At 42.8% G+C, this 25,079-nt stretch overlaps 1 protein-coding gene across 2 annotated transcripts in view; it reads right to left on the bottom strand.

Annotated features, from left to right (window-relative positions):
- The window catches only part of FGGY (FGGY carbohydrate kinase domain containing), a 327,916-nt gene that overhangs the window by 262,556 nt on the left and 40,281 nt on the right, over positions 1 to 25,079 (bottom strand). For both annotated transcript variants that reach the window (XM_054211719.1, XM_054211718.1), the window contains exon 4: positions 24,750 to 24,821. The gene's annotated coding sequence lies outside the window, so the exon portion shown is untranslated. The remainder of the gene's footprint in view (positions 1 to 24,749; positions 24,822 to 25,079) is intronic.

The following is a 25,079-nucleotide window of genomic DNA, read 5'->3' as shown; positions in this document are numbered from 1 at the left end:
AAACCAATAGCAAATGACCAAATACCACCGCTGTCACACATTTCATTCGGGTCACTGCTGCGGCCTCAAACTTATCATTTGTACTGGGCAAAGACCTCCTGATGCAATTAATTCCTTTTAAAGAACTGTAAAGACAAGTAATGTTCGTGAAGTTGAGTGCAGAGTTTCACCTTGTCGCTGGCGCAGGAGTCCCAGAAGGCTGCACAAAGCAGTCATTCAGAGAACAGGAGGGTTCTCATTGACAGAAACACTTTCCAAAACATTCTGAACTGGAATTTTGGTGGAAGGTGTTACACAGCTCCAAATATTTGTTTCTTTGTTTCCATGGGAACAACAGCAGAGTGGTTTAATAATAAAACAACATCGATCCTCTGAGTTTGAGAGAGTTCCTTGATTTCTGTTTTGAGTTAAAGATTTATTTTTCCGCGGGTTTCCCCTCTCCCCAACAACCAACAAGTTGCACAGTTTAATGCCCTTTTGGTACTTTGAGGGGGATCCAAAACATTAAAGACAAATGTTGCAAAACTTGTATTCTCCTGCTGCATATTCTAAGCCAAGCACTGCATTAAACACATTCTAAGATGTCCATATTTTGTAGACTTAGGTTATTTCATATCAGATCCTTAACATACGCAATTCTTCTATCACTCTCTCTCTGTATTATGAAGACTCGACATAACGCCATTGGAGGGAATGGAGTCCAGAAGTTGGGGCGTAAAATGTTGTCAGCGCTTGAACCTGTAATCCTAGTTGCAAAAAGAAGGGAGGAAGTAAAAGGTGGTTATTGACACAGCTTTATTTTAAAATTTTATTCTTCCTAATTCAGACCTCCTCTCAAGTCCATAGGAAGAGGAAAACTCTTCCAGAGGGTGATTCAGAGCAGAAGTTTACTTGAAAAGCTTCTGCAAAATGCAGCTTAGAGTCATCTGTTCATTAACTACGGAGAGAATCCAGAGACAGTGCCCTCTTATGTTAGGCACCTAAATTAATGTTTAAAGTTGGGCTGCATTTACATTCCGCAGGGATTGTGTGCAATTTTGCTCAAGTTACTGTACCTGAAAGGTTTGTTGTGTAAAAAACTGGAATTGTGACACTCATTTCATCGTTGGTTTTGAGACTGAAGGAATTTTTTCCCAGTGTGACAGCAATGTACGCTCATACCTTATTCCCAAACCTGATGTGCATATTTGAATACGTACAATTCTTATTAAAATAGCTGACGCTCTTGGGCCATCAGCTGGAAGTGGAGATTCTCCAAATACACAAAGGATGTTCTTGCCTCTCAGTGGGATGTGGATGTCTAGGTACATTCAATGCCTTTCCTTCTCCTAAGCATTAGTATCACTAATATTATTTAAAAAAACATGGAAATCGTGGCCCAGGTAGCCGCTGGTGAATCTTGTATGACAGACTACAGAAGAGTATAAAGAGAATCTCAGCACTAGTAAATACTAACCATGCCACTGGAAAATAAATAGAGACTGACAAATTATTGTTGACGTAATCCCTGTGAGAGTGTCTAGACTAAGGGAGTCAAACCTACTGTCCGTAGGCTGAAGCTGGCTCCCTGGAGTCTTTCCACCAGCCTACAGTTTCTTGTGCAATATCCACTGCAATTCAGCCGACAGGCACCTGCTTGCTCGTCGTCCGAGAAGGCCAGAGAGTGTAGACAGAGAGACGGGGAATGAATTCTGCTCCCCCCTACAGCTGTCTTGTCTTTCATTTCTGCTCCTCCAGCCCAGAAGCAATGCAGGAATCCCCAAAACATCTACTATCGCTCCATCTCTACACCAGGCACAGCATCTCCAGATCTGGAGAGCATCTGAGTCTCAGCCTCACTTTGTGTTCGCAGGTCTGAAAGCGGTTACTTTTCCACAAGCAGTGCCTCCCTTTTGTCTCCTGCCAAGGGAAAAGAGAGTCAAGATGCAAAGGAAAGATTTTTTTTTTTCAAGTGGAGATGAAGAGAAGGGTATTGGAAGAAACCCAAGCAAGAGCCAGAAATGACTAACATGGATAGAAAGGCCCAGAACAATCAGAAGCTGGAGGAAACGCTGGGACAGAGATTCCTTGAGGAAGAAGCTCCTGAGGAGTGAGAACTAAAGTAAGAGAACAGAAATGTTTCATTAAGGCATTTTCTTCTTTAGGCAAAAAAAGTCTTTTTTTTACTTCAAATGAAATCTGTAACATTCAGAAATAAATAAATCTCTCAGCAGTGTGACAGGAGTGCAAAATGTGTCTCTTCACTCATCACCCCCAGACTTGAACTGAAATAGTAATCTGGCCCTTGCCAAGGTGTACAACCACTTAAATAGCAGTGCTGTAAATCAAAAGGTCCCCACAGGCTCCATACGAGCAGGAGTTTGAAGGTCACCAAGCATGATGCAACAGTCAGGCATGAAATATCTCTAACCAGACCTGGTACTTGTACCTTATCATCAATACTGGGGGGGCAATATCTAAGATCCACCTGCGCTCCTTCACATCTGTCAGGATGGGGTGAGATAAGGCAAGCAGAAGCTAACAAATTGGGTCAGTGCACAGTCAGGTAGACAATACACTACAGCCACCCTGCTAAAACATAACAAAAACCGCTTCCCCAAGCAGGGTGGAAATGATAACTTCCCTGAGATTTGGCAGATCAAATAGTTGTGGGCAGTTTTGACATTTCCCTAACATCTAAATCTCTCATCAGGCAGGTGACTTCATTCTTTACGCCAAATAAACAATCCAGCGCTTGCTCACAGTAAGGAGGCTTTTGTAGTTATCTCCATGCCATCACATCACGAACATCAAAGAGGAAGAACACCCCCTTCCCAGTAATGAAAACACCTTAGTCCCTGTGGTAATTCAAGGCTTGATCCACCTCCCATTTTGTGAGAGGTGGCACATGAAAATGGACCGCTGGGTGAGCTGCTAGAGACAGTGATTCCCAGCAGAACCCGCTTCGCTCTCAGCGACTGCACGTGGCCTCGATGGCCAGCTGTGTACACCACCACCGTGCGATGATCGGTCTTGCTGTTTTCCAGGCAAGTGACTATCACTGCCAGTTTGATTAAATTACAGATGCTGCGAGAGACTTAAGCAAATTATCAAAATGAGCAGAGCAATCAAAACTACCAAACACAAGAAATCATTAGTTGTCCTTCGGCTCAGGAGGGAAGAGGCTCTGCAGCTACTTTGAGTCTTGGGAGAAAAGCGCTCGGCTACTTGGGGAGAGAATCCAAATAAATCCTTGGGGAACTTAAGTCTCACTCCCAGCCCGCCTTTCAGGTCAGTCTCTATTTAAGCTCTTTCACTGGACTTTTGGCTGAAGCCAACCACCTATGTGTTGTTTTCCCAACAGACAAATAGCAGCTGCTTTCCCAAGACCTGAGAAGACCCGTCTGACACGTCATACTCTGGGCAGAGCAGGCAGCCTACAAAACAGGCAGGGAACCCTCCTGACTCCTGGTGACATTACAACCGATCTACACAAACAGACCTAATCTTCTGGTTTTCTTCCAGCCATACAGTGCTTTTATTTTTTTAGTTGCTTCCACCATCTCTATGTTACCAATGACTAAGACCAAAGAGAAAAATAAAGCACAGAGAAGGAAAATTAAAAAAAAATTTTAAAAAAGAAAACCCTCGGTCAAAAAAAACATTCCCTATGCCAGAAGTATTAGTTAACAAGTCTGATTACTGGAAGGCAGTCGAAAGCCCTGCTTAACTAGAAAAAAAAAAAAAAAAAGACAAAACCAAAACAAAAGCTAACAACAGTATGTGAATTAATTCCTCCCCAAGCCTTACTGGGGGCTGTAACTCTTCTGCAGAGGGAACCGTGCTCTCGGTTAATGTATCCCTGTTACACACCACGTGCATCTCCCCCAGCCCCACAAAGGACTGACCGTGCTCTGAGGCACAGACAGAAGACCCCTGAGACTGCCAAGGTAAAGGTGCTGTTTCTTTTTTTAAATGGATATCACTCAACAAGGAAATTCAGACCTTTTAGGCCATTCTGAGATTTTGCCTCCTTTTTACCTACATCTCAAACAGCTCCAAAAACCTCTCAAATTCTCCGAATTCCAAGGAGATACAGTGAGGTTCCAACTTTTTGCTTTGAGATCTCCAGATGAAAGGCGACAGTCAAGTGCCAAATACCACAGGTTTCTAGTGGTCTCCAATATCCTGAAAATATGTTATTTTTAGTATGTGGCTGGCAGCGAAAGGAAGTGTTAAATCTTGGACCGGTATCAAATCTGACTGAAAATTAGCAGCTAGGAACATCCTCTTTGATTATTTATTCCACTTTCCCATATCCGAATAGCCCCAGAGGGGTAGTAACAATGACAATCACTAGGAAAACACCTGATGATAGCAGGTTAGTACACAGCATTTGCCTGGCGCTCCCCAGGAAAACATCCTAGAGTTTGTTTCCTCGTTTTTGATGAGCAGACTCCTGGGGCAAGCGGGACCGGCTGTCAGAAAAGGGCCCCTCGTGCTTCTCTGCAACTCCCCCACTGCAACACTTGTAAAAGAGCAGGAGGATACAAGACGGAAACCCCAGACAATCCGCTCCCAGATGCCTTTATTATTTTCTCAGAGGTCCTTATGGTGAGGGACCAGGTCAAGTTGCTTGTATTTACAGACAGAGCACAAGAAGCACATTACAATTTGTCAGTGCTCATAAAGGCTTTAAGGCCTTTTCTCTCCATATCTGCTAGCTGCTTTCTAAATTAAGAAACATGATCTGCTGCAGTTTTAACAGCATTTTGATCTCGATTACATTTGGCATGGTGCTGGGCCGGCCCTGTTTAAATCACTGGAGTGTCTATGGGCACCAGTCAGCATAAAATCGGAATTCACGCCACTTGCCTGCAGGGCGGACACGGCCTAAGAGAGGGATGGTTGAGCAGGACACAGTTCTAGCATCATATTTCTCATTTATTCAGTACTAAATCAAAATTCAGATGTCAACACCACTCTTGCAGCACTCTGGGTTTGCCGACGCTGTTAGACAGTAGCTGGGTCAATGGCTGTGAGCTCTTCAGCACCGTCCTCAACAACATGCACATCTCCTGCACCGCTGCATGGGCTCACTCATCTGCTTCCTGCCCGTCGGGTCCAAATCTTGGCCCCCTGCAGTGCCACACGGGGGTCTCTCTGTCACACTCCCTGCCTGTTAAAGGCAGCAGGTCAGCTTGATCAGTGAGACATCAACCAGCTGCATCTGCACAGGGAGTCACAGAGCAGGAGGGGATCCGTGGTGCTGCACTGCAGCTAGCGTAGGCATGTGTGCTCCCAAGGTGCAGAATATACAATGACATCCTTTAAAAAAGTTGTTTTCTTAGTGGCAGTCAGTGCAAAGCTATTTGGAACCTTTTCCCTTGGCAAGCGACGAGGCTTGGCTGCCATCTCCTCTCACCTATTGAACCAGCCAGGCTTATCATCACCATCAACCTGCTCCTAGCAGACGAGGTTTGGGGTTTGATCCCAGTTTTGGCTGCCTTGCTATAACAGAGATGAAGACTTAGCTCCAATATGCACAGAACAGCCTCTGCTGAGCTACAAAGCAGCATTCAAACACTGCTCCTCGTCCCCGCAACTCCTGTCATGACCCCAGAGTATACGACAAGGTCTCAAAAGGGCAGACGCGCCGGGGCAGGGCATTTCCTCCAGTCAAGGACAACACAGACGACTGTCACCCATGTGCTGCACCAGAAGCAGTACGCGAATAGCTACAAAATGCGAGGGGAAGTCTGTGGTGTCGCTAAATAATAAGGTCAATACAAACGACATCAACTCCTTTAGGTCAGAACGAATGACAACCAGGACATGCCACAGAAGGCTGCACGGAGAATTCACAGATGGACAGGCAATCTCAATTAAACTGTCCTCCCCTCCCATTCTCCTCTGAATTACTGCACTAAAACCCCTTAATTATCTAAACTCAATTAGTCTTAGAATATTTGAAGCTTCCTGTTCAGACTAATTTCTCTCTCTTTCCTCATTTGGAGTGCTTGACTTGCATTAAGGAACACTTAGTGCCTGTGGTAAGGAGAACTTTACAAAGGCAGGTCAGGACTTCGGGGTATTCACGATCTTCCCTCAGTCCTCCCAGTGCCTGAGAAGATCATGCACTCAGTCTATGCATATATCTATCCAGATGAAATTTCAGCATCTCTGACATGCTTTTTTTTTTTTTTTTAATGCCTTAAGCCAAACATTTTCATTGCTAGTAGCAACTATCATCCGTTGCAGCTATTTTCACTCCTAAAGATTTCCGTGCGTACTCTCCAAAATTATTTGCAAAGGAGTAATTTTCTATTATTGCTATTATTATTCCTGGGAACAAAAACCATGGTGTTAATTCCAACGAAAAAAGAACATCGGTGGCAAAGCAGATAGTAAGACAAGACAATAGAAGGAAGCAGTTAAAAGATTCCCTTTCGTTTCAATGATGCAACTTCTTTGTGCAGGCTGAACCTGCACATTTTCATTCAAAGGGCATCAATAAAATTACTGCATTCGGAGCTTCGTAGTGTTTTGGCGTCTGCAATGATGGAGACCAATGTCAAGACTTCTCTCACCGCATTTCCTTCACTTTCTGTTAGAGCCTTGTAAGAAACCTCCATCATAAGGTTTTGTGCCCCTCCTGAAGTTCTGTGTATTTCATTCTCCCTACAAAACATACCTGAATACAGGGTCTTTTCAGACGGGTGAGCCCACAGCATAAGGGCCTCAACTAATCAGGTTCTTGGTAGACTCACACCTCCAGGATTGCCTAGAAATTATTTGATCATTTGTGTAGATAGCTGGACAAAAGGTAGTTTCTGTCCCTCCAGACAAGGTTTAGAGAAAAAAAATAATATATTTTAGCTGTAAGCACACGTGTCATGGACCTGTCAGCTTTATTACCTTGATTCAGTTAGATTTTTAGAGGCACTTGTGCAAAATATGTACTCGGAGTTGAAAATTAGCTCCTTCAGTTTAGTTTAAATCTATTCCAAAAAAGCTCAAACTAACCTTAAAATAGTTAGCTTGCTTAACAGGTTGTACTAAATTAATATCACATCTGTACTTAAAGCAGTTCAGTGATGCCTCATGCAGGCAAACTCGCACGGATAGGAAACTGAAGCACAGACAGATTAAAGGCATTGCTCAAGATGAAATAACAAATCCCTGGGCAAGCCAGAACTGAACCCAGTCTGAGTCCCGATTCAGCACATTAACCACAGAGCTGTCTCCAGCAGTGTGCTTACTGCCTGGGCTACAGTCGCTGTGCGGGATCGAACGCAAACCGCTTCATGGCGAGCTCTATCGGGGAACCAGACGCCTCCTCTAAGGTGCAGTAGCAGGATTACACTTTTCCCGTTTAAGAGGAAACCTCTCTCTCTCCAGCCCTCCACAAACATCGAATTGTTCTGGCCCAGAACTGGCCGGAAAACAAGAATCCCATTTTGCAATTATTTTTGAGGTTTTAGCTTTATTCTTGCGTTGCGATAATACTGAAATTTAAAAGTAGACTTTTTTTTCCCACCAAAGCCAAAGAGAAAAGTCAGGTTAAAAAAATAAAAAAGGAGAGATGCAAACCTTTCTCTCCCATGCCCCTGAGAAGTGCTCTCATTGAGAACACCACCCATCCCCTGCACTCTGAGATCCTCATCTCCTGCACTCCCTTCCCTCCACAAGTTCTATCTCTGAGTGAAGAAGGTTTCAAAGAGACCAGTTTCTTTGAAACTAATACATTTCTACCTAAAGTTCTGTTATTAGCAAGGCATTTTTTTCCCAGAATTAGAGCGACATTTTCTTTAGGCATAAAACTCCAGGAGGAGGAGGAGGAGGCCATAAACCGCACGTGAGTCCTAGGCCTCAGGATGCAGATTATAATGCAAAGAATTACTTTGCGCAGTTGGTGGTGGAAAATGTCTCGCAGACTTGATATTGTGGAATGGCCCATTTATCTTTTCAGGTCACATTTTGGGTTTTGTTTTTTGTTGGTTTGGTTTGGATTTTTTCTCTTTACAGCTGTTGATACATAGGGGAATGATTAAGCTTTTAATTTGTTTTGTAAGTTTTTAGGCTTCAGTCTAAAATACCCTCTTCATATGAATCAGGCAATAGCATAAGTCCTCTTTTCAGGTGAGTATCAATTTACTGTTGTGCCTATTTCACCTTTTACAGGGAATCCGTGTACAGAGTTTGGAAGAATGTGCTGTAGGTTCACAGCACAGGTATGTTCCCACCTTCCAAAAGCCCAGCTGGGCTCCATTTTTATTGCGGAAAATGCCAGGTTGTCATTTTATCAGAGAAATTTCTGCAGTGTCAAATTTGTATAAACTTAAAGCCCCACAGGTACGAGAAACACTTACTTTAGCTAAAATACTATAATTTATGCAAATTATAAAAACCTGTGAATACTGATTATTTCAGCACCCAGTCAGGGATAAGAAACCTTTTGGCTTCGACTTGGGTAAAAGCCTCCTTCTTTCACCAATAAAACACTGTGGAAAAGACTAAAGTAAAGCTAAAACTATATAAACCAAAGTTATTCTAACAGCTTGTAAAGACAGATGAGAGTCATTACGTTATTTATGCACACGAGGGTACTGGGATAGACAGGATTAGATGATTTACCCAAGATCAAACAATGAGTCAGTGACACAGTTTTCTGCTGTCCAGTGAAAACACGGATGTACAGTAAGCTGAAAAGAATTCATTTATTCCCCATATCAAAAGGATAAAGGAGAGAGCATTCCCTCTGCTATCCGAGCTCGTGGTTCCAATAAGTGTTGATAGAACTGAATTTGGCAAGCAGGAAATTAGCTGCACTAGTCACATATGCAAAGCATTTGCTGAAAAGAAAAGTCTTGAGTTACTCAATTAACAGCAGTTTTCACTTGCCGAAGCCACAGGCCTATCTATCACAGCAGCAATTTACTCCTTTGCTGCTTTCTTGAGAAGTTAGAAGGATAGAACCCATTCAGTGTCCTCAGCACAGCGTAATCAGTCAGGACATTGTGCAATGCCCGAGTCTTGCCTCATGTCTGCCTTCAAACTGCAAGAACTGACTGACTTGGTTTCAGTCAACACCAAGTTAGATGGTGGGATTTTGAACTGTTCGTGGATCAGATTTTAGTGGGCTGATAGGATCAACATGAAGAAGGAACAATTCAGCTGAAGGCTTGTCAACCCTCAGAATGCCCTGAAGTGGGCCATATCCTGCCATAAATATTTGCACAAAAATCCTGCTGACCTCAGTGGTGGTTCTCGGTACAAAATGATGGCAGGATGTGGTCACAGTGATCCTTCTAATAATAGGTTTTCCATTGAGATCAATGGACATTGGGCCTCATTTCATTGCCAAAGCTTGGTTCTGAGCTCTAAAGACAGACATTGTTTTCCTGCAGCAGGGAGCACACAATTGCCAAATTTACTTCTGGCAAAGGCAGGGGTTTATTTTTAATGCTGAACAACACCAAAAATGTCTGATATTAATTAAGAGAGTGTCTTCCTTCTGCATATCTCAAAGAAAAATAATCCTCCAATGTTGCTGTTGGAAAGACCTGCAGAAAACATGAATATATCCATATTTGCAGTCAGACATAAAGTAATCGAAAAGCACTTTTCTGTTACCTGGATGCAATTCTAAGGTGAGTTTTGTGTGCCTGGAAGTAGCAGGTGCTCAGCTCGTCAGGAGAGTTAAGTCAACTTAATGTAGGTGTTGAAGACCCCCAAATAAGACCCGCAGGCCCCCAGATAAGTTCCTCACAGGCACATTCCTAAGTCTGTAGGCAGCACCCTACACTCCATTTTCCCTGAGCCTATCCCTCCTTTGCTGTTCATTACAGCTTTGATGCCTCTATGTAGAAATCCTTATCTTCAGGATGCTAAAGGATGACTAAATGTTTTCCAGTGTTTTAGTTCATTATCTCAGTTCAACTTTAACTGATTTTAATCTTGTGGTTCTGCTGTAAAGATAAGAAGCAGCATGCCAGGGAAATAAGCATTTCACAGGTTAACAGCACAACTCTTCTAAAGAGGAAGCAGGTTTGTTTTCTGCCTTATTTTCTGGAAAATGTTAAAACAATAAAATGAATGAGAAGCAGTGGAGAACAAGTTGTAAAGGAGCTAATTTCCTGCTCGCAGCAGCTCTGATAAATTTCAATCTTGGATGACAGGGGCTGCAGAGAGCGAGGGGAGGGGCGGCTCTCTTCCTGGAAAGCCAGACAGGATAGGATTGATTTGAGACATCTCCATTGCCAGAACAGCCAGTATTGGCTAATCATCAGAAAACAGAGACTTCAACCTACAGGAAGCGGAGAACAAGGAAGACGTCTGAATCAAACCTTCAGGTTCCAAATGTGTAAACGAACAAAATAACAACACCAAAAAAAAAAAAAAAGAAAAAGCCCCTACTCACACACAAGCCTTCCTGGAGACTGACAAATGCCAAAGGAAGTGCCAGTGCCCTGACTAACAAAAGAATCCTGAAGCGCTGCAGGCTCCGATGCCAGCAGCGGCAGAGCCGGCACCCAGTTAAAAGTGGGTGGCTGCCTGACACGGCTGCTGCCGGATGGAGCGGACAGCTCAGCATGAATCACGGGGCAAAGGATTCCTTCACTCCGGGAGGAATCGGTACAATACACAGGCTGCCTGCTCCTTTTTTTTTTTTCTTAAATACTCCTGACTTTGAGAGACCAGCCGTTTCCTTCCTGATGTGCTCTGTGGGCGTGCAGCCGGCAGATGACTCCTCATTGATGGCACTGTGTGTATGTGAGCGAGCGCATGAACGTGGTAGTGAGAGGTCGCAGACTGAAAACCCCCCAGGGACTGAACTCTCCCAGGCAGCCCACACAACCGCTGCTTTGACCGGCTACTAACAGGGCAGATCTCCCACCATCGCCCTCTCAAGGGGACCCATTCACCCAGGTCCCGTGCTTTAGACACACACACATACACACACGAGATTACTACGAGTCAATCCTACAGCAGATTTAAGACTCTTGGAAATCCTTCCCAGAAAGAGGAATGTCTCCATCTCCCTGGCCACAAGGCTGGAAGCAGGGCAGAGGTAACAGAGTTTTCTTACACTTACAGGAGCTCCTTAATTAGGGTTACAGGCAAAGCTGTCTTTGGTTTACTGACTCCTCTTGCCCCAGAACGGTAAGGGCAAGAGCTTCTATTAGGCTGACCATGTATCTTCACTCTCATCTCTGTATGTCTGGGAACTATTTGAACCAAGCTATCTGAGCCTGGGCAAGCACTTGAAATTATTCTCACTGGCCATTCAGACTTTTGGTCTCTCTGTACACCCCAGGTCTGTTTTCAGAGGTAAAGTTAACATGGTAACAAGCTATCTTCTCTAGATACTTCGAAAGGTAGAACACTGATCACAGTCTCCAGGTACGAGACCACCACTGTGGAAGTTAAGTCCAAAAGACTCACTCAACATTTCAACTCTGTTCACTGCTATTAGCTCTCGACATGTTCCTTTAGATACATTTTGATTTGTGCTTTTCATAGTGTAACTTTCCTAAATGCGCGCGAGAGAAAGAGAGAGATTGAAAACACAGCCAAAGAAAAAGTGATTTTTAATCAGATATATAGCGAACCAACACTACTGACATCAGTCGGAGTCTTTGCATTTATTTCAGCAGGCTCTCCATCAGCTTTATGATCAACTGGCACGCTACGCCGAGAAGTACCTGCTTTAAAAGGTAGTCTCTTATGCGTGCTGCAGTACTGCCTATATGGAGAGAAGAAATGAGACTAAACCTATCAGAACAGACAATGCAGGAGGGAAGGTCTGCTCAGTTGGCACCCAGCATTCAACGAGCAGGAAGGCCACACTTCAGCCAGATCCTGGGGCTTGACAGGGGTGACAGTGACATCCCTCTCTCTGCTCACATCAGAAGGAAGCAGCTGCAGCAGCGCTCTGACACGCCAGCCTGACTTCATGAAAGCTCTTTGTACCTTCCACCGCTCTGCTGCTGAGCTTCCAAGTTTAGCCATTGCCTAAGTCTCTTCCAGCATTGCTTGACAGTGATCTTACATCTGCCCTTTCCCATTAGCATTAGCGAAATCTTGTCCAGCTTGTCTTTCTCCCTGCTTTTATCTGCCCTTTCCCATATCAAGCTTGATTCTCTCCATGTTTTATCCTTCTCCATTAATCTTTCTCTTTCTTTTCCCATACTTGCCTTCTCTGCTTTTGCAGAGGAAATTTCCTGGTGAAAGTCTACCCCCGAAGAGTGATTTTCCATCCCTTTCTGTCCCGCCACCTTTCTACCCCTAGAAATTCACCTCTAATTTAGCTGTAACCCACATTCATGATCTTAAGCAGTCTTTTCAGCTCCTTTGACCAGTGCTCAAACTGTTGCTGCCCAAATACTCCCTTTCTTCTGTCCCCACTTCTCTCTCTGCATTGGACCTTGCTTACCACTTCCAAGAGATAAACTGATAATGCACAATGTGTTCTTTTCCTTCTCTGCCAATAAGGCCCTCTCACATCCCATAAAGAAACCTCTTATCTGCTTTCCCGCCAGCCTCTCCACTGATCCACAAATCAACCTTATTTTCTTTTTGTTCACCCTTACATCTTTTCTTCTGCTCCAGTGCATATTTTCTTTCTCCCTACAGCACACAGTTGTGCTCATTTAAATTTCTGCTAACTTAAAAGAACTCAAATCCATCCCTTGCCCAGCTTTACCTTTTTCAGTACTGCCCACTCTCTGTCCCTCATCTCCCACCTCCTCCTTTTATTTCTAAGATCACTGGGCTCACCACTTGCAACAACATCAGGATGTCTCCTCCTCCAGGTTCATGCCAGATGCCACCTCCTGCTCCTTCATTCCACCAAAATCATTCTTCTCTCCGTTTCAAAAGGCACTTGCCAAAATTTCAAATCCATACTCTGTCTTTTCTCTCCATGGCTTGTGTCAACCAACTTCAGCACTTCTAATCAAGCTCGTCTGGAAGCCCTGTCATCCCTTGGCTTAGATGAGTCTTTCCTCTAATGATTCCCCTCCTCCCACTCCCATCACTCTGTGCACATGTTCTAATGAGGATCACCCACTGGCTTTCTGTTACCCATCTTCTATGGGCTTCTCAGTTCCCTTCTGCTCTACTCAGACAGCTCAAGCAGCAAAGAAGAAATCCCATTCACAGCATCTTTATGCAGACAGAGATCCTTCTGCATGCCAGACCTTTAACCCAAGTTCAAGTTCCATGAAATAGATGCAAACAGCACCAGGAGGTTAGAGTTTGGCTTTAAAATAACAGGAAGGAATGTGATGTTCAAAGAAAATAACATATCACCATCTTGAAAACAACTACGAACATGCCCAATGCATATTATTGTCCAAATTCTTAACTGATTAAATCTTTATCGGCTGAGAAATGTTTCAGAAGTACCTGGTATCCTAAAAGTGGCCGCAGAGGCATTCAGTGTCCCTCTCTACCCTCACTCTCACCTTTTTCCACTCATTTAATGAAACAGCTTGCAACTCGCACTTGCTCTTTGTACTGGTGTTTATCATGACAATCAAAGCCAGCAACAGCAGCGAGTTAATATATTTACTTTGGGAAAGGGTGAAAGGAGCAAGTTCAGGTTATGGCATCCCACATTTGGTCAGGATCCTGCTTGGCTAGCGGAGTGTGAATACTGATAAACTTCTTGGTCATGCCTATTTAGCCATGCTCTGCCATGGCTCTTGAATCAATCCAGTGTGGGTGAGCTGTGGGCAGGAGAAGTTCACGGTGAATTGCTCACTAGGAACAGAAAAAATGGTTTGCAAATGAGTTGCTATAATTCCAGAGAAGGGTGTCTCCTGTGCCTACACTTTGTAATGGTTCCATTGTACTCTTTTAACAGGTGTTTTGTTTCCACTAAGTAGTTCTGATTTTGTTGACAGTGGAGTATGCTGCATCTTTGTGGAGTGACAATCTATCATTCTTTCTACCCACGTTATTTTTCCTTCTGCCCAAATCATACAAAGATATTGATCGATCAAGGTTTCATCGGTCACTTATCAATTAGAAAAAACTAGAATGGTAAGTTACATGCAACAGACTAAACAAATCGAAGTAAAAAGTAAATTCTTCACATCTGTATTTCCATTATGTGCGAAAAGTCACCGATTTTGACCTGCCACAGGAGATAAGTCCTTATATAACAACATCATACAAACAATTCTCATCCCGTTTCTGCAGTTTCAAAAGTATAATAATCATATCCTCAAAAGCATCGCTTAACTTTATCTCCACATCCTAAAGTGATTCAGTCTTTGAAAAAGAGTTCTGATCTGAGTTCATCTGACATTTCCAAATTTCATACGAGAGGCTGAAATAGAATATTGGCATTTACAACAAAACCACAGCATGGTTGTTCCATAAACCACTCCTTCGGCTTCTAAGACCCAGTGCCTTCAGTGGACCACCACTTCAAACCTGAACTTTGCTGACTGGCTTAACAATTTGTTCCTGGTATCATGTGACAAGTTTTTGAAGCTCACATGTGTAATGGGGCATTTGCTGCTAGTACAAAAAGAAAAGAAAAAATTAAAAAATATAGTACAACATGAGGTTCCAATTGTCTGAAAACCAGAAACATCTGTTGGAGTCATGAGCAGTTGATTAGCGGAGTTCATTTCTAGGGTAAGGCTTCGGTAGATCAGCTCTTCTATCTAAGTACATCATTGTAGTCCCTGGAAGCATTACAAAGAGTTACAAAGAATAGGCAGGAAAGATAGATATAAACAATTTCTTTGGGTGCTAGTATCCTTAAAAGCCAACTATAACGCATCGGACTTCAGCACTGCTTTACATGATACCAGCATGTGAAATTAATAGCTGTACTTAAGGCTTGCTTTTATCCACAACAGCTAAACATCTGCCGGTCTTTCAGTTATAAACCTATACTATTTTTGAAGCTTATAACTACAGACTGTAAAAATTCTTTTGGAAGATACAACACAAAGTACAAGCTGTCAGTCTGAGCACGTTTCTTACTTGCAAAATAATCCGACCAAGTTGGGTTCAGCCTGCCAGTCAAGACAACGACAAAAACATTAGATGTTTTTTAAGATGCTGCTTGGATTTCAACCTAAAGCTTTTCCAGCTCATTACACTAGCACAAGGATTAACACCTGGGGACATTTGCACAAAAAGCAGAGGTTAATCAGAAATACTAATTCAGCCCATGTGCACTCTAAAGCTCCGGTGATATTGGGTAGGTAGCTGACCTGTATATACTACTTCCATTAAGGCTGCTGTTGAAGATCTGTGATCATAGGACCACAAGCCTTGGCACTCAGGAGTATAAGTAGCCACCAGGAAGAGGATGTCTTTAGGGTTAAGGCTCTCTTTCATTAGCTTGACTAGCTAATTGAAGGTTTACTAGGAATCTTAGCCCTAGCTCTTGTTCAGTTCCTGGTGTCCGTGGCCTGACCTAACCTCCCCGTTTCCTAGTGCTCCATCTGCATCCACCTGTCACCTCATATGTATTCTCCATCCAGGAATGGGGTACTGTTACATTAAAAATAACAACTAGAACTTGGTAGTAAGCAATTTCACTTCCCCTTCTGACTATACTGACTATTTTGTCTTTAACAAAAACATAGAATAACAACTACAAAATAACTTGTAAGATTGGTGGGTTTTGTGTTCAGGTACATAGTTTGATTCCACACACTGTGCAGCCCTACCATGAATTTAGGAAGACTGTCTAATTATACAGAAATTAAAGGGTGTCCCCCTTTTAACGTGAAGGACCAACTTCCAAGATGCTGTAGCTGTCTAAGTAAATGGCAGTTACTGAGGGATGCTCAGTGTTTTGAATTGCTTTCAGTCTACCCTAAAGCAGAAGAAACTCTTCACAGTTTTTAAAGTAAAAATGGTATTTGACTGGGGAAACTATTATGAGAGGTCCCTAAAAGAAACTGTCTTCTTTCCAGTGCTCCTTCCTGAGAATTAGAGTCCAATCGTTTCATCCAGAGACCTTCTGTTGACCCTGATGATTCCCCTGTAACTTGCACACACTCTTCCCTGTAACCCCAGCTGGAGAATGAGCCCAGGTCACTGTGTAATCCTGGTGGGCCATATGATAGTTAAAATACAGCAAGGAAACCAAGTGTGAGTTTAGAATTATGTGCAAAGCTTCTCTTGAAAACCCAGAAATCCATTGTGTGCAGATTACCTTGTCTCAGCTTCCTTATAGCTCTAGCTATAGACTCTCTGCATTATATTAGGTCCTCTGTGAGGGTACAGGATCCAGGCAGTTGCAAGCACTTTCTTCTGAACTATACAGCTCCTTCAGACCAGCTTGCCTTCTATGAATTTTACTGGCCCTTCAGTTAAACCTAACTTCTCTGGAAAAGAAACACGCATTTCTTCTCCCCTCCCACATAGCCTGAGAATTCCTACGTGAGGTTTCCCGCTTTGTTTCTTCAACAAATCTTTTTAGAACCCTTTCACGGTATACCTGAACTGTCTTTTACAAACTAAACTGAACTCACTGGATGTAAGTCAGATGGAACATGAAACTCAAAAACCTGCTCAGGCACAGCTATATGCCTAATAAGCTAATTATTGACCTAATAAACTCAGGCCTTCAGCAGGGGTTACTGTTTCAGGCCACAAGTTACTTTAGCATAAGCACTTAACTTCTCTGATAGAAATAGTTTACAGCTGGCTATCTTGACATATGAGCAGACAAAGCTGAAGTCCATCTACACAAGACCAATAGACCTGCCCTAGGTCACTCCTGTCAGGGCTGGAGAGTTTCACTCCCTTGTTAACTTTACTAGATAAGTGCCACCTTTTGTCCAAAATGGCAAGCACTTTCCTGGATTGCCATTAAGATTTAATGACAGACTTTGCTGCTGCAAAGACATCTCATGATACAAAAATTCTATTGCATCAGCTTCCTAATATCATAAAATTAACTCAAATTTATATCAAAGAGCTACATTCCCAAACTTATTGGTGCTGTTGCACCTCTAGCTCCGTGATTAAGATGACAAGTTCTTAGCAAGGAATCAGGGCTGCGACGGAAGGTCTTTGGTGAGCCACAAGATTACCAGAAGCCTTGGGCACTCAGATGTTAGCTTTCTCTCTGCCATGATTTATGAACAATAGAAACCTCTAAATGATCTGCTCATTGCTGAGCGAGCTGTGGTACAACTCTGTGCACCTTTACATCAGAGATGGCGCAGAAAGATACAGAAGTGGGAGACACAGCTCTGTCCCTTCTCCACATCATCCATTTGCACACTCACTGTCTCTCAAACTCCAAATAGCGGACTCGTGGTACCAAGGTAGAGTCATTGCTAATACTGCTACAGAAAACACACACAAGCCTTGGATGAATAGTGGTTTGGGGATTTACCTCATCAGTGGGCTTAGGAAGGACAAATAATAGCAACACTCAACTGCCAGGTTCTGTTTCATTTCTGCCTTCTCTTCCTGAGAACGGATGGAAACAGCTCCTGTAGGAGGCATTGGACTAGACAGAACAAAATGAAGGGGCATATTCCTTCCAGCACTGAAAAAGTCTCTAGGAGCCACACAGCAGAGGAGGGACTGCTTGGTTTTGATGTCTGTATCCGTTATGAGTAAGCCAGTGGTGCCCTGACAAGGAGGCCTGAAGAAACTGGGGTGTGGCAGCTCTTCGGTGCAGCAAGAGAGAGCCTAGAAGCCTACACAGGGGGTTTCCTCTAGGATAGGCTGGAGCACGAGCCAGGGCAGGAGGTTCCTGTGCCACTGTAGACAGGCTCCAGGCTCTGCCAGAACCATGTGACTCATGGAGGGGGAGGAAAGAACAAGTCTTGGCAACCTGAGCTGTCTCACACAGCAGTAGGTTTTGTTCTCCATGGGATAACCCAAGGCCTATGTGGCATGCGGTCAAACCCTTCAGTAAAGGACTGCAGTCCTTGACACTCTCTGGACATCTTCTTAATAGCAATGGACCATATCACATAATTAATGCGGCATACAGGCCTTGACACGTCCTGATTCTCCCCTACTCCAGCTGCCCAAACGATGGTTAGCAGGCTGCGGAGGAGTGATGCCGGTGGGACTGCGAGTCTCCTGCTCCTTTTCTCCCTGCGGCAGTTAGACCTGCTGGGCTCCAGAAGCCGGCAATATCCGCTTGGGACAGGACGCCACTCCCATGCAGCACGGTGAAACCAGGACTATGATTCACAAGTGGAACCACTTCCCTTGGGACAGCTGTAATGGCTCCCATTTCCTGCTCTCTACCCTACCATATTTTTAAGGTTCCCATCCTCACCACAAGAATCAAACAGCTTGCACAACAGAGGCTGGTCTGCTGTAGTTTACAGCCCAGCACTTTAAGGTGTTTCTGGTTAGTACCTTTAAAAGCTGGGCTGTACCCACCTGTGATAAGAGCCCTAGAAAATGCCACCTTCCTTTTGGTAAGCTCCTCTGGTATCACCAAATGTTGCTCTTGGGGCCCATGAAAAAAAACTCAGGCCCCATGAGTTGTATTAAGCACCCTGACGCTATTTTACTACTTTGCCTTTTGCAATGCAAATGGCATATAAATTGTATAACCTGGAGAACAGAGAGAAGACATCTCACATGTCTGAAGAAGACATATTATATTTTCCCTCCCAGCCTGAATGAATCCTGAAGCCATGATATTTAAAAAAGCCTAATCATACAGTGCTAAGTTTTTGGCAGGCCAGATCAAATATTCTTAATGTAACCTTTTTAAAATGTGGATAATATACACGTGGTCTAGTTTTCAGTGACACACTGAGCACCTGGACCTGTGGCTAGCACTACCTTGTGTGCGAAGCGGCACACTTGGTTGAGTAACCACGTTTAAAGGATAACATGACATCTCTTACCAATTCACTTCAGTGGGACTGACTGTGTGATTAGAGTTAAGCAGGTGACAGTGCTCAGCGTGAGAGCCTTTTCTGAAAAGCAACCAGCCCAAAAAGGTTCAAAGTATGATACCCCAACAAGGAGATTCAAAAATAGTCGTACTGGTTTTTACAAATCACAAGATCGTAGGGTAATTCATGTTGAAAGGGACCTCAGAAGGACATTTAGTTCAACCTCCTGCTCAAAGCAGGGTCAGCTTTGAGATCAGACCAGGTTACTCAGGGCTTTAACTAGTCGATTTGCCTTTACGATGTCTATTGCAAGCATTGAAGAGTTTGGGTTTTGTATTCAAACAGAAGGATTTAAAATTTGTGACAAAGAAATTATAACAGCCTTACAAGTATCAATGAACATGATCCACAGGCTACCAGGAGTCAATTAACAATATTTTTTTTTCCCAGTACTACCTACTCTGTTCTGATTTCCAACATACTATTTTACAGCACTAACAAGTAAGCTGAGCTGTGATGGTTGATTCTCTAAATTCTTTAAGTTTGATTGTCACAAGTGGCAATGACATTGACAGCTCAGAACACGTGAGCTTGTACTGTTTACATCGAAATTAACTATGAAAGTGTATTTGCTTACTGACCAAATATACACTAACATTAAAATGTTAGTTTTATATAAACTACCTACAGAGCCCTTCCCTGGAAGTAATAAGCTATTCGTTAAGGATTCCTTAGATTCTTAGTGACGTTTTCTGATAAAGGTCCCATTTATAAGCACAGATGACATTTAATATGCACAGTTTTAACAACATTAGCCTGCTAAAGCCTTTTGTTCTACAGTGTGCTTTAACCCGCGTTATCAGAATTGTAATTGAATTCCTCATACGGTTAAAGGGCAAATTCAGATACCTTTAGTCACCTTTTTCCACAACAAGTCTCACTGAACTAACTGGAGATTGATGATTAGAGAATGAACAAAGGGCTGGGACTGCACTGCACACAGGGCTAACACCAGGGTTACCATTAGACAGTGGGACTTCAGACCACTTCCATGACCTGAAAGGGCCCCAAGTTTTCTACATTTCACCTTCAAAACATTCACAAGTTTTCACTGCTCTACCGGTATGGTAAAAGCAGTGAAACCTCCTAAAGTCAGTAGGTTTATATTTTCTGAAATGTGATTCTACAATCCAACTTAATTCACATACTGGCAGGAGAATATGTCCTTGATTTCACTATAACTGTGTTCAGACACAGGAACGCAGTTGGAATAGTCTATAAAAAAATATTAACATCACTAAAGCTGACGGAGTTGCTCTGCTACAAATTTGTACATAAACAAGGACTAGTGAGAGCCCCATGCAGAGCTGCCACATTTTGGACTAAGAAAAGCAACACAATCACAGGTTGAGAATGGCACTACGGAGCACGAGATGGGGGTTGTTAATTCAGATTGACTGTAGTTCGGGTGCGTTCAAGTGCTTTGTGTATAAAAAGAACTTTTCTAACAGTCAAAGAAATTCTAAATTTTTCTAAAATTTCTAAAAGACCTTGAGAGTTCAGTCTGCTTTAATGATACAGTACGGAAGACAGGACAGTTTGCAGAAAAGTTGTTTTTCTCTTTAAAAAGTGAACCTTCTAAATTCAGAATAACTACTTACCTTCTGGCAGTCCTCCCATTATCATTTCATGTGTTTGTCTTCCCAACAACATACATCCTCCAAAGCTCTGGGTCACAAAATGTGACACACGGTTTACACTGGGACCCCTACCAGCAGCCAGCCAAAAATGCTAAGGGGAAGAATTTCTTTAGTGAGTATTTCCCATATTCCACGACAACCTTTTCTGACTACCCCCAACCTTGTTTGGCAGAGCCAGGAGCATCCCTTTGCCAACCAGGATTTTGTCAAACGTTCTCTGATATATTTAGTGTCCAAAACCCATAGCTGTAAATGGGTTTTCCTCCTAAATTATCAAATTCCATAGCCATTGGTCAGACATGCCAACTCCTGCCTCATCGTACCAGAGCTGCTATCACCCTCTTCCTTATTGCCTGAGCAACGTTTCTCTGTAATTACCCTCTTCCTTATTGTCTGATCTCTGTTTCTTCCTAAATATCTCCTTTACCACCATTCAAACATGTGAATAACTTGAGTTTTAAGGTGTTTTACATGACAGGCATATTTAAGGACCAGCAGCATAAAAACATTAGAAAATACACAACAGATCTCAGCTAACAGTATGCATTTATTGAGTGCATGGCATTCTCTCTCTCTCTTTTTTTTTTTTAATCTATACCATCAGTACTGTTAACTCCACCTACTAAATCCACAGGCACACACCTAACACTGGTACAAAAGAAAAATGAGCTAGAAAACACCTTATGCTCTCAGAAAAAGAGAAGATGGGGATGGTATGACAGATTCATAAAGAAAATAAGTATTTCATCCTTGTAACCGTGGAATCCGGTTTTGTAATAGTAATTGTTTGTGCCGCTGACTTCCTTCAACACCTGTGACCCTGCTTGTCACGGCCTCATTGCCTGCTGGAAACTTGGCAAAAGACAAGAGAAGAGATATTAGGGCACCAATGCTACATCCTGAGAGAGGCCATAAAGTCCAAAGGTTGAACAGAATTGCCAGGAGCAGCCCGATAAACTAAGGAAGCATGTGGCTCTGAAGAGACAAACGGCTGTGCCTGAGTACAGTATGTTCAAACTCTGCGAGCTGCACCCCAATGTCTCACACGCTTGAAAGACCACGCTCACTATCCAGGGACCTTTCCCAAATAGCCCCCTCGGAAAAGAAGTATTTTAAGCCTCTTTCTGAAAGGAGTATGTGACCAGTCAGTGCACTACACATTGCCACAATTTCACACATCTTAAACTTGAAAAACACTCCTCTTTAATTTTTCAAATTAAGCGAGGATGATTTGTTGATTTAATAAAAAGAAAAAATCCCGTGTAAAACCCCTTCTGAATTAGCATATTCAAGCCTTTCCAAAATCTGGCTCCAGTAAAGAACTTGTCCTTAAAAATCTATCAGACTGTAACTAAGCTTGTAACTTGGCATGTGAAATAAATAAGCCAATAATCAGATCCTTCAGAAATTTTCAATTAAACCTGTAAAAATATCTAATAAAATATTCAGCATTTGAAGAGTTTTTATTCAGGAAGAGACTACAGCAGCTTTGGTTTCTGTTAGGAAGAGCATGGGGCATTAATAACTAAGCTTTTTTTCCCCCTCCTCCCTATCCACCGCTCACTCTGTTACACTAGCACAACTTTTTGTGAAGCCGCACTGTAAATCTGAGCAGAAAACTCTTCTGGCTTTCAGAACAGACCAAACCAAGAACACAGCATGGCCCCCACAAAGAACTGAGCAAGCACAGGCAAAGAGGCAGCGCAGGAATGGCAGCCAGGGGAGGGAGGAAAAAGGACGTGAATTGCTTTGAGCTCATATTGCTGCTGAGTACTTTCTATTATAAAACCATAACCTAATATGCTTTCAAGACTACAGCTCTGAACTGCTTCACACGGTGCACCTCCTTCCCTACGTGGGACCCTACTGGGATCTATACCCTCGCAGAAATGTGCCTGTGCAGAGCGGCTTGCAGGCTCAGACGCTGCACTCTATTACACTTATCATTATTCACTGCTTATTCACTTAAACGAGAGGATAACCCCAGCAGTGCTTGTAAACACAATGGCTTCCTTGAGAAGCAACGGCAAAACCCCTAAGTCCGGCTCTCCTTGTAAGTAAAATGCCTGACTTGGGAGGGCTGTGCTCCCTGGGGAGTTCAGCTGTGGGAAGCAGGAGCAAGGAACTGCCTTTTTAGGACTGTGGCTGAGCAGAGCCGGGAAGCGCTGGGGCAGGAACGGGGCTCCCACAGCAGCTCGCTGGCCTTATAAGGAGAAAGCCAGGTATTTCCCCAGCCCTGTACTGGGAGCTGCGCAGCCTGCACAGCAAGGTAAGGTCAGGCAGGGCTCCCCGGAAAGGCTTGGCCCACCTCCGGCCAGGGGGACCCTTGGCCACGGCCACACTCCCGCTCAGTGCAGATCGACAGCCCCGCCGTCTCCAGCCTGTGAGCATTTCAAATAAGCATTATTAGGAAGCAGAGAAGCTTAATTAATTAGAAAGTTCGTTTTCAGATCTGTAAAGGCAGATGGTTTGTGGGTGAACCGTACTTGATTTTAATGTGACATTTTTAAGGCATTCAAGACAACATTTTGGAGCGCGAGTCTCTAATGTCAGACATCTTTTTAGCTACCTACATGAGAGGGCAGGTTTTCAGAGGTGATGAGCAACTGGATTTCCTGAAGACTTTAACAGAAGGGGCAGGACACTCAAAGCCTCAGAAACACAGCAATTAGCTTAAGCAAGCTTTAAGAACACACATGATTAAGATTCCTCCCCAGCTGCCTAAAAATTAAGACTGCTTGACAGAAAAGCAAAAAGATTTTAGTTCCATTAGTTTCATTCAGTTTAAGTTACATTTCTTTTTATGACCTGTTTTATTTCTCTAGGGAGCAAAACAAACTAAACCACTTCAGGCCAAATCCATCTATATAGGATATATGGGTGAGCACCCTTGACCATGAACTATCCCATATCGTTGCCCTTTTTACTTTCCTGACTCTGGTCTTTAGAAGTAAAAAGAGGAGGCTGTGAGTAAAAGAAGAAAAAAAGTACAATTTTTTCCCAATAATATCCATTTTTAAATTTGATTTTTAAATCTTTCTCAGAAAATGGCCACAAAAATGGACTGTCCTTGCATATTTTTCTTTGGAAAAAAAAAAAGTCATTTTCCTTTAGATATGGTTAAAAAAAATTTTACACTGTAACATGAAAATGAAATACTACCCATCCAGGAACAAGCATCCCTGAATATGAAATGGCATATTGCAATTCAAGGAATTACCCATACATCTTATTTTGCCAGCTTAGTTTTTTGAGGTTAAACTTTGATAACTGCCTGCCTTGAGATGCTGAATAGTACAGTTTTAACTGGAGGCAGCAGCTTGTAACCTATAGATAGGAGAATTGCTTGGTAGTTTTGATCTGTACCACTTTTTAAATCCACAGACAAGTGTCTGCACTACATCACAAACTACTGCCATTGTTAGTGCCTTCAGGTAATAATCGCAGCAGGAAGACCAAAATTTCGATTAATCTTGACACATCCCACTTGCAACATATTGTCAAGAAAACATGGGAGAAGTACTAATTACCCGTGGATAATCACAGAGCATACAATTCTAGGATTCCTTCTGAGACGCCCATCAGGAGAAACGAGGCCACACACAACATGAAAAATTACATTAAACAACTGAAAAAATATCTAGATACGTGACAACCTCATTCAGTACGAGCTCAGACATTGCGTAGGGTTTTCTCCAATTGTTGCTTGGTCTGAGATGACATTTCTATAGCTCCAAAGGAGCACTAGGGTAAGACTACTTTCATAAAAGGAATAAATGTTTTGACACCAGGTTTCGTATTGTAAATTTCTCCTTTAAATTAACTTGCTTGCCAAAGCAGTTCAGCTGCCAGAAAGGGAGAAAAACAGGCAAACTATTCCCTTAAAAGCAATGACTGTGCTATGCTGCTCAGGTACATGAGGCATCGCTCCAGAACTAGGGAACGCTGGCTCATTAGGAGCAATTAAAAAAACTCTGAGGGGATTTTAAAAACAACAACTTCCAAAAACAAAACATGTATATATACCACATGCATTTGTTTATGCAGCTGTAACGAGTGATGAAATCCATTTATGAGCTGAAGTCACAAGATTCTAAGCAGGTCTTTGTTTAATCTCAGTAAGTCGTGACATTTCCCTACTACTTATAATAATGTGATTTGGATCAACATTTTCAAACTTATGCACCTGGTTTTTAACAGCGCTTACCAATTGCACTTCTCATCTGCTTCGCTGGAGACTGAACAGTCTACTTCTGAGCCACCGCTTTGATTAAGCATCCTAAAGACAGATATAGAAACTTTGTTTTAATTTAAAATATGCCTGTAATTCTTGAATTCAGCATGCATTCTGAAATTCTTACTCAAACTGAGACTCTGTGCAACCTGCAAAGAGTGTAAATAAAAATGAATGAGACCATTAAGCGGAATGAATACTTACAGCATCGGCCCTTCTGTAACCACAAAGTCTATCCAGATGGATGCCCTTAAAAGACTTCAGAAGGTTTGCTATAGACAATGGCTTTCGTTCCAGCATGTT

The sequence above is a fragment of the Rissa tridactyla genome, chromosome 8 (genome assembly GCF_028500815.1).
Source record: "Rissa tridactyla isolate bRisTri1 chromosome 8, bRisTri1.patW.cur.20221130, whole genome shotgun sequence".
Lineage (NCBI taxonomy): Eukaryota > Metazoa > Chordata > Aves > Charadriiformes > Laridae > Rissa > Rissa tridactyla.
The sequence above is the reverse complement of the archived record's forward strand: the minus strand, read 5'-3'. Positions and strand labels throughout refer to the sequence as shown.